We start from the raw sequence: 11,393 nt of genomic DNA, 5'->3' as shown, positions 1-11,393 counted from the left end.
GTTTTCACATTTAGGTCAATGATCCATTTCAAATTAAATTTTATGTATGGTGTGAGGTAGGAGATCAAAGTTCTTTTTTTTTTTTTTCCTATAAGAATGTCCAATTGCTCTAGCCCTATTTTTTTTTCAGTTTTTTTAAATTCAGTTTTATTGAGATATATTCTCATACCATACAGTCATCCATGGTGTATAATCAACTGTTCACAGTACCATTGTATAGTTGTGCATTCATCACCCCAATCTATTTTTGAACATTTTCCTTACACCAGAAAGAATCAGAAAAAGAATCAAAAATAAAAATAAAAAAGAACACCCAAATCACTCCCCCCATTCCACCCTATTTTTCATTTAGGTTTTGTCCCCATTTTTCTACTCATCCATTCATACGCTGGATAAAGGGAGTGCGATCCACAAGGTTTTCATAATTGTAATGTCAACCCTTATAAGCTACATTGTTTTACAATCATCTTCAAGAGTCAAGGCTACTGCGTTGGAGTTTGGTAGTTTCAGGTATTTACTTCTAGCTATTCCAATATATTAAAACCTAAAATGTGTTATCTATATAGTGCGTAAGAATGTCCACCACAGTGACCTCTTGACTCCATTTGAAGTCTCTTGGCCAGTGAAGCTTTATTTAGTTTCATTTTGCATCCCCCTTTTGGTCAAGAAGATGTTCTCAATCCCATGATGCCGGGTCCAGATTCATCCCCGAGCGTCATATCCTGCATTGCCAGGGAGATTCGCACCCTGGAAGTCAGGTCCCACAAAGGGGGGAAGGCAGCGAGATCACCCACCAAGGTGGCTTAGTTAGAGAGAGAGGACCACATCTGAGTAACAAAAAGGCACTCAGAGGTAGACTCTTAGGCACAATTATAAGCAGGGTTAGCCTCTCCCTGCAGCAACAAGCTTCACAGGGGCCAGCCCAAAGACAGAGGGCTCAGCACATCAAGCCGTCAGTCCCCAATGTTTGTGAGAGCATCAGTAACAATCCAGGTGAGGAAGTCCAACACCTCTGCATCCTCCCCCAGCTCTTCAGGGGGACCCCGAATATATATTTTTATTCTCCACCCAAATTACTTTAGGATGTGTTGTCTAGCCCTATTTTTGATAAGACCATCCTTTCCCTACTGAATAAGTCAAGTGACTACATATACGTCAGGTTTATTTCTGAACTTTCTATTCTGTCCTACAGATTCATTTGTCTGTTCTTGCATATGATGCTGTCTTAATTAATTGTAGCTTTATACTAAAAGCTACAAAATCTGTAGTGTAACTGCTCCAAATTTGTTCTTCTTGAATATGTCTTGGCTTTTCTAGAGCCATTGCTTCTCCATATAAATTATAGAATCTTCTCTACAATTTCTACAAAAAAAAACTTAGCTGGGATTTTGATTGGATTGCATTGAAACTATAGATCAATTTGGCAAGAACTGATATCTTAGCAATACACAAACATGGCATATTTCAGTTCATCTAAGTTGCCAAATCTATTGGCACAAAGATAGTCATCTTATTTTTTTTTTTAATGTTGTAGGGTCTACAATGATATTCTTGTTTTCATTCATGATACTGATAATTCATGGTTGTTGGTTTCTTAATTGTGTTATTGTTCTCTTGATCCATCTTGCTAGAGACTTTTTAAAATTAGCTATTTTTGAGTAATTTTAGATTTACAGAAAAGTTGCAAAGATGGTACAGAACATTCTCATTCACTCCTTACCCAGTTTGTTTCCCTTAATATATTTGTAAAAGCTAAGAAACCGATGCCAGCACCTTACCATTAACTAAACTTCAGACTTTACTTGTTCACCGGTTTTTTGTTTGTTTATTTGTTTGTTTTCCATTAAGGTCCTTGTCTGTTCCAGGATCCTATTCAGGACACCACATTGCATTTAGTCATCATGTCTCCTTAGTCTCCTCTGCTCTGTGATAGTTTCTCATCTTTCCTTGTTTTTCATAACCTTGACAGTTTTGAGGAGTTCTGGTCAGATATTCTGTAGACTGTCCCTCAAATTTTTCTTATGTTTTTCTCACAGACTGGAAAGAATACCACAGAAGTGAGTTGCCCGCCCCATCGCATCATATCTGGGGTACATGATAGTCACATGACACCAGTGGCGATGTTACCTTTCATCACCTGATTACAGTAGTATCTGCCAGATTTCTCCACCATAAAGTTTCTGTTTTCCCCTTCCCATACTCTGTTCTCTGGAAGTGAGTCACTAAGTCCAGCCATACTCAAAAGCAGGGAGGCCGACGGGGACTAAATCTTCATCTCCTGAATAGGGGAGTTCCTACACACATTATTAAAATTCTTCTGCAAGGAGCTTTGTCTCTTCCCCCCATTTATTTATTTATTCAATCATTTATTTATATACAGATACAGAGCAGAGCAGGGGAAGGGTGGAGAATGGCTCTGAACTAGCACTAGGACTCAAGCCAATGTTACTTGTTTCCTAGTTTCTTTGGGATTCTAGAGAATCAGAGCCTGGGCTAATGTGCCTGTTGGATGACTGGATTTGTGGCAGATTGTTCTTCTGTGTCACCCAGCTCTGGAACCAAGAATAGAAAGGGTCTGTTACGTAGATTTGTATTATGCAGCAAATGCACAATTGATACAGGAACAGAAACTGATTCCTCTCTCAGGAGCCAATCAAGTGAAGAAAACTGAAGACCTGAAAAGAGCTTTTAATATACATGTGCTACAACTGCTTCTTGAAAATTGCCCACATACAGAGTGGAGCGTCACAGCTCTAAGCTAAACAGGGTAGTTCAGTGCTCAGCTCTCAAGGATAATGAGGAGTCAGGAGTAGGGGAGGTACAGGGAGATGGAAATGAAGAAAAGTAATTTATAAGCGACAACTGCTGAGAAGAGAAATGGATTCGTTTGTGTGCCCAGAGCTAAGAAATCCCTGGCACAGGGCAGTGGTTCAATAAATATTAGCTGAATGAATGAATGCCCTCAGAATCTGTGTCCATTCCCTCACTGAGGGACAGAGAACAGGAAGTGCAGATGTTTCTGTGCATTTGGACTAGAAATAAGCCCCAGGCAACAAATGCATGTTCTTTTTTTTTTTTTATCTTCATTTTATTGAGATATATTCACATACCACGCAGTCATACAAAACAAATCGTACTTTCGATTGTTTACAGTACCATTACATAGTTGTACATTCATCACCTAAATCAATCCCTGACACCTTCATTAGCACACACACAAAAATAACAAGAATAATAATTAGAGTGTAAAAGAGCAATTGAAGTAAAAAAGAACACTGGGTATCTTTGTCTGTTTGTTTCCTTCCCCTATTTTTCTACTCATCCATCCACAAACTAGACAAAGTGGAGTGTGGTCCTTATGGCTTTCCCAATCCCATTGTCACCCCTCATAAGCTACATTTTTATACAACTGTCTTCGAGATTCATGGGTTCTGGGTTGTAGTTTGATAGTTTCAGGTATCCACCACCAGATACCCCAATTCTTTAGAACCTAAAAAGGGTTGTCTAAATTGTGCGTAAGAGTGCCCACCAGAGTGACCTCTCGGCTCGTTTTGGAATCTCTCTGCCACTGAAGCTTATTTCATTTCCTTTCACATCCCCCTTTTGGTCAAGAAGATGTTCTCCGTCCCACGATGCCGGGTCTACATTCCTCCCCGGGAGTCATATTCCACGTCAAATGCATGTTCTTAAAAGTTAACTAACCTAAAAGGTCTATGATGTTGAAATCATAGGGAAGACACTGGACTATAATTCCCTGGTTAGGACACCAAGTTTGAGAGCCTGGGGGAGGGGTGAAAGAACCGTTTTTCTTAAAGCTCCCAGTGACTGATACCAAGAAATCCGTGGGCTTCAGCAGAGCAACCCTGTCATGCAGCAGAACTTCCAAACTTTCTCCTGCCCTGTCCTCCTCAGATACTGCTAACTGGTTTACAGCTAGGGCGTGGGGAATTCCAGTTCCTCTTGGGGCATGAAGAAGGAGGTTCCCACTCAGCATCCCCTGGTTGGGTGCTGGAACCTTTGTAAGAAGGTAGAGCTGAGACACACCAGTCTCAGAGGCTCACTGGACTTTTTGCATATAAGTTGGCAAAAACTCTCATACGCAACAAATGAAAAAATCCTTCTGTGAGATAAAGGTGGTGGGTAATGGAAAATGAGGCTGCTTCATCATCATTTTTGGGCCATCAACAAACAAGACCCCTCTGTACTGCTCCACGTCTTAATTAAGCAGACCCCACCACTCTTTGTATTTTTATTTCTTTGCCTATTTCACCTGGATAGATGAACTGAGAATCCCTGAATGTTAGATTTACAAGGAACTGTAGAAATTAGCTAGTTCAACCTCCTTATCAAATTTGAAGGTGAGGAAGGTAAAGTTTGGGAGGGAAATACCTAGCTTGAGGTACACACCTAGCTAGAAGTCAAACTGGGACGAGAATCTCGGCTGTAACTCCCAGTCTGCAGCTCTTTCTGCCACACTGGTGCTGCTTCTCTGAATCTAACCTTAGAGTAGATTCAATAGCCAGACCTAAGACGGTCCTAACTTCCCACCTATCAAGGCTCCAGAACTGACAGTAAGAAACTTGTCACTAAATGTTTGATTTTAAAAACCCTAATATATATAGAAAAGGGCAACTAATATATATAGAAAAGGGATTGGGAAGAAAAGTATGTCTCATTAAAAGATAGAAAGTGCAGCCATCACTAACCATTCCACCAGTAAGCCTCCCTCACTTGATCCAAGCCCCCATAAGAGGCCATCCTCAAGCATCTCAAAGGCAATGAGCAGCAGCATCCACCTCCAGAAACTAAACAGGAACCAGAATTTAATATCGAAACCCAGTAAAATGAGGACCTTGCAGTTTCAGCTAGCAACTCAAATGTAAAACGTCCTCTGCAAATGAGCAAACCTTGCGGACATCAAAGTGCGGTACCAAGCACCACTTTAAGTCTTAACAAATGAACCGTGGCAATCACCATCTTAGTAACCACGCAGCGGGAATACTGCTTCCTAAATGATGCAGTTGCGGAAACCTCGCTGGCTGCCTGGAGTCTCAGCCAAAGTACCGGCTATCAGAAGTCAATAAAGCGCATTCCTTTTCACGTGCAAGATTATGTTCCAGCCACTAATTTCAAAGTGCCAATTTCCTGTTTGTGAACACATTCTTTAGGTAAACAGTTCTTTCACTTCTAAATACAACTGTCTTTACAACCTCAAAAGTTTTGAAACTTTTGTATACTTTTAATCTCTACTGTTCTAAGCTTTTATTCCTTTAAACATTTACCAAGTGGTGACATCTCATCCTTTTTCCATATCTGGAGCCTCGTATGTATTTTTTCATGTTTAATTTCTTCATTTGTCCATCCTCCTTCACAGGTACTAAGGCATTAAAATTCACATGAAACTGGAAATTAGGTAAAGGTCTATGTGTCTGTGCCTTCTCTTGGGCAACTAGCTCCTCTAGATTTATTAAACAACCCGTTCTCTAGATCCACTATGTAGACTGATTTTGCTCAGCAATTTGTCATGCCTCCTGCACTAGATCTTCATTTCCATCTAATCCCCCTAATCTTAAATCTCTTTTTAAATCATGATCATTTAAGCTTTTAATTCCTGGGTTATATTTGTACAGTATTCCCTTCCTTAATGAACATTTGCAATGTATTTGTTCTGATAGGTGCTTTAGTGGAATTTGCAGCAATTTTGTAATTAACAATTTTTTTTTTTTTATGTTAACAGCAGAAAGGAAAAAATACTCCTTCAATCTATGTCCCAGCACTCTGTCATAATTCTCTCTGCTCCCAAGGAGGGCCAGCTGTTAGTCAAGCACCAACCTCTGGACATCTTCATTTCAGGTTGTTACATAACATATATGAAACGTCTTTTCTCTAGGATAAGATACATAAAGCAGAAAATATATCTATTGTAGACAATCTTTCATAAAAATGGGTCTAGAAAATAATTAAAATCTAGTTGGAACTTCCGGTATAGAAGAATGAAGTAGAAAAAAATTATTTATAGAAACAAAACTGAATGTAATGAAACAGAACTCAAGGTAATGAGAGCCACAAAGATGACTGTGCCTCTTTGTTTTTTTCTCCATCTTTCGGGCAGTCAATACCGGCTCGTTAGGAAAACTAGAAAATGGAGTTGAGGTTGCAGAACTTACTTGTACTTCTAGGGCAAAACATGACATCTTTGAAGAGTTAGAAAATTGGAGAGAGTTCCTTTTCTAATCGACTGTTATAATCAGAGTGAAATTTTTGTTGTTGCTCTCTTTCAGAGGAAGGATGTTCCATGATTTGAAAAGGCAATGGAAGGAGATAATATTGTTAAATCTAGTTCAAGAAATTCAGGGTTGGCTTGAAAAGCTTAAGAGCAGTTTCTTGCATAATCTCAACATTTCAGGAGATGTGGCATTAGCAGAGAGAAGATTGAAAACATTTTCTGCACAGAGCTCCAAAAAACATTATCTAAGAGGAGGGCATAGGAAGGTACATGACCAAACAAAATCTTAATGTGGATAAAATTGGCCTTTTGAAGAATGGAAGAAAAAATTTTGCTAGTGAAAAGCAACCCAAGGTTAGGCTACTATTTCTAAGTGATGAGTTTTATGGTAATATAAATAAAAACCTGTGAGCCCCACCTCAGAAAAACCTGTCGCCCCACCTTGGTACTCCACCCCCTGGGGGGGGAACAACAGGATGTTATTTCAGCTAAATCTCACGAAGTATCTCATAGATAACCAAGATGCTCAAAACAATAAAAAAGAATCTGATATTCAAACGATTTTTACCAACACTGCAAAACCTTGGAGTAGATTCTCACAGAAGAAATTTAAGAGCATCAAGCAGGGAATAAGTATATTTCTTTGGCAATATCTCCCTATATATATTTCCTTATTCTTCCTTTTAAGATATTCAACTTTGTTGTCTATTCTGTTGTTTCCCAAAATGGCTTTTTTATAGAGAGAGATCATTTTCTGGGTCCTGATTGGTTTGAGAAGAGGCTGACATCTGGGATGTACCCCTTCCTGTTCATCTTCAGGAAAAAGTGTGCTGGGTTTCCTCCTGGAGGCTGGCACCCCATGACCCAGCCAGGGGAGCTTCCCAGCTTTTTTCTTTATTTCTAACTTGCCTTTTGCAGCATTGCTAAACAACAGGAAGCCCTGGGCTTCCTCTCCAGGGCACTCAGCTGAAGGGATGTGCTCACCACATAGATAACAGTAGCCGGAAAAGAAAGAAACACACCCACCCTCTAGAAAGCATGACCCTTTTACCCTCCTCCTCACTCTCCGTGCCTTCCTCATCCCATCCCGCTGCCCCCTCTGAGTGTTGGGCCCTATTGCAGTTGAATTCCAGTATGGCCAGTCTCAGGAACCTGGGAGATACTGCTGGCTGACATTACTAAAGTTTTAATAAGTGTGACACTGAGTCCCCTGGGATCAGCTTTAGTATGCGTGTTCGTATATGTAAAGTGGTTTGCGGTGTTGCCTTTATAAGCTAAGAACCCTCGACATAAGCAAAAGGAAGAATTGTTGGTTACAAATTCAATGTGTCCAGGTATAAGAGTTTTAAATGGGACGGAAGTTTGGAATTTTGTTTTTACATATTTTACATACTAAGGGATCTGGAGGTGGTGGGAGTGCAGGGCTGAGTATTTGAAGAATGGCCACAGGATCAAGAATAGCCAAAAAGCTGCTGAAGATGGTCAGCACGATCACACCGGCCTGAAGACCGAACACCCATCACACCAGAAGCCAGTGTCTAGCCTAAGAGTGAAACACAGCAGCCCTTGGGAGAGGTCACTTAAGATGGTTTAAAAGAGCCCTGAGAAGTATAATTTGAGGGAAACTCCATCTGGGATGTCAAGGCTTGTGAATTGAAGTCCTTCTCTTCAAGTCTCCCCTGGGATTTAGCTGGCCCTGGTCTACCATCCATGGTCACCCAAAAACTACTGGTTAAGAACTGACTGAGCTCTCAGAGGTCCTGGAGTGAACAAGCAGATCATGGTTTATTAGCTCATGTCTCTGAAAAGTACACCATGTCCACTGCTGTTTAACCTAACCTTTCTTCCCAGAGAAACTGAATTGATTAAAGTTGGGACTCTCCATTTGAAAAACATGGATTTGATGATTCTCCCCAAATAGTCTCCTCCTTGGTTTCCCTGGACCAGTTCTCTCACCCACAACGAACTTTTAAAATCGTGGTGAAAACCAGCATCCTCTTGCATCAGTCTTTTGTCCCAAGGATTCAGCAGGAAGATGTTGCATCACTGAAGGAGGAAGGAATTAAATGAGATTCCTCTGATGCAATTACCTTCCAAGCAATCATCAAACCATGCCGGCCACCTTCCAAATAGTCTTAGAAAGACAGGGTGATCTTCAATGACATTGGCTTGCCTCACCTACATCACAGGAGAACCTTCTCCATGTTTACCATGCATCCAGCAAATGAGTACTATTCAGCAACCACTAACTGCCGATAGCTTGCTGCGATAACTTGACAATTTGACAGACCTGATAAAAGATGGTCAAGTTGCTGAAGCTGCTTTCTCTTCTTCAGCATAATGCTAACATCTTTACCACAATTCTGATGACATTGGGCAAGTCTTAACTGCTTTCAGTCTAGGGTTTTCCTAAGATTAAGTGAACTATAGCATTTAGCTTATAGTAAGTGCTCAATAAATGGTGATGAGGATGAAGTAGAAGATGGCTAGCTTCATGAGGAATATTTTTCATTCTCTTTAATACATTCTTTTCCCTAGCCCCCTGGTCTATTTTCTTTGGCTTCATGCCCTCACAACACCAACAATCCTTTAAAGAAAGCCTCCAAGGCTGGAAACGTCTCCCTCTCTACTTCTCTAATTTGGGTAAAATCTGAATATAGTCGTAATATGGTGAAATGTGTCATCTTACTCATGATCAGCTTCTTCCTCGTGTCCACTCATAATGAATCAGAGGGACAATTATCTCTGCAGGATTTGCCTTCATAGCTCCAGTTGCAACCCAGGTCTGTGGCTCCCTTATCCAAGTCCTGGGAGTCCTCTAGCTAAACAAATAACCAACTGCCTCCCTCACGGTCTTTGCAGGAACCAAATGGCACACTCAAACAGAGATAAAGAGGATTTATAGAGACTAATTACACAGGGGTGGGCAGGGTAAAGGCAAACCACAAGGGATAATGCAGTTGCATGGGAGCTGGTAACACAAGGACAGATGGTGAAGTGAGTGGTTCCTGGAATCCCAAAGGGAAAGAAAGCCACCCTGAAGGAAGTGTGACCTTTGTTGATGGCACAGCCAGCTGGGACAGATCCATAGGGAGGACTCAGGAGAATCAATACCCTGGCCTCACTTTCCTCCTTCTCTCTAATCTACCAGGGCTACTTCTTGGCCAAATACAGTTGGAAGCCAGAGGGCACGGGAGCCGCTGAAGTCAGCCTCCAGGGGCAGGGTGGTGAAGGGTGAAGAGTGGGTCAGGAGGGGCACACTAAACAAATGAAGTGGGCCAGACATGGATTAGTGGTGACTAAAGACTGGTGATATGAACCAGATTATATTTTTTCCAATTCCTTGCAATTATGACCCTTAAAAAATAATTTAACACCAACAATTTATTTGGGGTCTCTAGAAAAGCCCTAAACATTTGTTTCATGACTGGATTTTCAAAATATGAATTAGTAAACCAGTGTTAATAGACTATTTCTGGTATTATTTATCTTCAGTTCTGAATATTCTCCTGACAGAGTATTCTGGCATGTGGCAACCGGAGGTGGCCCTCCACTTCCCACGGAGGAAGAAGCAGTTGGTGTTCAATCTGGGCATAGGGGTGGCCTCATGCAGACAACCATTCTGGTCCCAGCAGGAAATTCTGGTAACAGGCTCTCTAGGTCCTTCCCTCTCTGGCACTCTCTGAGTGGACTTCAGAGTCTATTCTCTCCTGCAGGTGGGGATAGGTGGGTGAAACAGGACAAAGGAACAGACTTCCCTGGAGAAACCACAGCTCAGGACTGAAAGCAAAAATCCAAATGCCCTCCCCATCCTTCTCAGCCCCTGCACCTTCTCACCATACTGAAAGAAACCTAGGAAATTGCCTTTGGACACAAGTGATGGAATTATCTACTAAGAAAAGCCCACAGCCTTCCAAAGTCACTGTCATGGGCAGGGATATGGTTCTGTCCTAACCTCTTCCTCTCAGGTCGCCATCTGCAAGGCTGGTCCCTAAGAACAGGTAGGATGGGTGATCCATTACACGGTGTGACTTGAGGGCCTTCAAAAGACCTGTCTGACCCCCAACTATCTCCCCTGCTGGCCTGAGGTTTCTCCTGAAGTTTCAGTCACTTTTTAGGTTAAGAATTTGTTTCAAGAAGTCCTCTGCTAAAATGTGCATGCTGCCTAAAAGGGTGTGGTACATGTTTGTCATTCTTTTTGTCTGCTCAATATCTAACCTCCTTCCTATGTTTTGAGAACTTCACATCTTGACAGGAAGCAGAGCCCATTCTCTACTATAGACACTTCATCAAAAGCATTTGCTGTCCCAGCCTCTCTCGTAGCCAGTGCTCCAGACCGTGCATCAGGAGCTAGTGACACAAAACGGCAGAATTGGAGAGCATTCACTTCATCAGTAGGTGGAAGCAGCAGCAATGTCCAGAGCAGTCCAGAGCTATCAGCGGTAGCAGTGCACACCGTGGTGTCCAGTATTAAAGGGTGGCTGCAGACGTGTTCTCACATGTGTTGTTTCTGGCCCAGTGTGGGCCATGTTTCCAATGACTGTGTAGCATCCCCTGTATCTGCTCCTTTCCCAGACTGTTCTTCAGTCTTCCCAGAGAGTCCATGAGCTTCCTAATATCCTTTTACTAAATTCCCATGTTACTTAAATCAGACAGAGTCATTTTCAGTTGCAAGCACCTGAGCACACTGATTGATAAGAGGGGTGACACATTAAGTCAAGAAAAGCCATAAATGCTCCAGCCACAGATCACTTCATTTGTCTAATGGGCTAATTTTCACCTCGGGGAACAGTAGGTCTTTAGGAAAAGAGTTTTTATTGATGAGAGGAGGGGAGGCAGAAATCAAGAAAGGTCTTCTGGATGTTGGCTGATGGTGCTTGCCAAGAAGAACACTGGGCAGAGGCTTCAAGGCAGCCTGGGAGACATCTGAGGCACTAGGCTGGGGCAGTGCGGGATGGAGAGAGATCCATTGACAGGAAAGATGGAGGGACAGTAAGGGCCATGTCTGACCACTGATGATATTGCATGTGGAGCCATACTGAAATGGTCTTGGTTATGCCTTCTTAGGGGATCCGAGCAAAGTTTCTGCTTTGTCAAAGCAAGGCCACTGATGTTATCATCTCTTTGATTTGCCTAAACATCTCCACTGCCATTTAGCCTACATGGT

This window comes from Choloepus didactylus, chromosome 1 (assembly GCF_015220235.1).
Source record: "Choloepus didactylus isolate mChoDid1 chromosome 1, mChoDid1.pri, whole genome shotgun sequence".
Lineage (NCBI taxonomy): Eukaryota > Metazoa > Chordata > Mammalia > Pilosa > Megalonychidae > Choloepus > Choloepus didactylus.
This window is presented reverse-complemented; position numbering follows the sequence as displayed.